Source organism: Propithecus coquereli, unplaced genomic scaffold (assembly GCF_000956105.1).
Source record: "Propithecus coquereli isolate 6110/MARCELLA unplaced genomic scaffold, Pcoq_1.0 Scaffold12, whole genome shotgun sequence".
Classification (NCBI taxonomy): domain Eukaryota; kingdom Metazoa; phylum Chordata; class Mammalia; order Primates; family Indriidae; genus Propithecus; species Propithecus coquereli.
In genome coordinates, this window is record NW_012136080.1 from 2,298,220 (window position 1) to 2,298,980 (window position 761).

The window sequence follows — 761 nt, forward strand, 5'->3', positions numbered from 1 at the left end:
TTAATGACTAATATTAACACCTAAGATTGTGTAAATGTCATTTTCTGCCTAGATCACTTTCCTTAAGCCTCAACCACTAATTTCGAGCTCTCTCATCATTCATGTTTCACTTTTAGCTAACAGCCCAGACGTCTTCCCGAATCAGCCCACAAAGCAGATTTTCCCCCATCTCTAATCCATACTGTGTTCATTTCCTTCACTGTATTAACCAATTTGACATAATTGGTTCATTTACTTGATTTTTGTCTCTCCTGGTAGAATGAAATCTTTAAGAAATAGTACCATGTATGTTGAAATGACTTGGTAAATTCATTCAAGTCATTCATTCAAAAGATAGTTATTGAGGTAGCATTCTAGGAGCTGGGAATATAGAAGTGAATAAAAGAGACCAAAACACTTGTCCTCGTGCAGCTTACGTTCCAGTAGAGGGAGACAGATAAAATATAAGTAACACGTTTCTCAGGTGAAAAGTGCTATAGAGAAAAATAAAGCACCATTCATTATATTATTATTATACATTATAGAGAAAAATAAAGTAGATGGGAAATCCTGGGGGAAAGGTGTAATTTTAAACAGAGTGGCTGAGCTGGGCCTCGTGGAGAAAGTGCCAACTGACTCAAAATTTAGAGGAAATAAGACTGAGCCAAGCAGTTTTCTGGGGAAAAACTACTATAGGCAAAGGCAATAGGCAGTGCCCAGATCCTGAGGTGGGGGCATGCCCAGCATACGCACGGAGCTAGAAGACCAGTGTGATCTGAGAA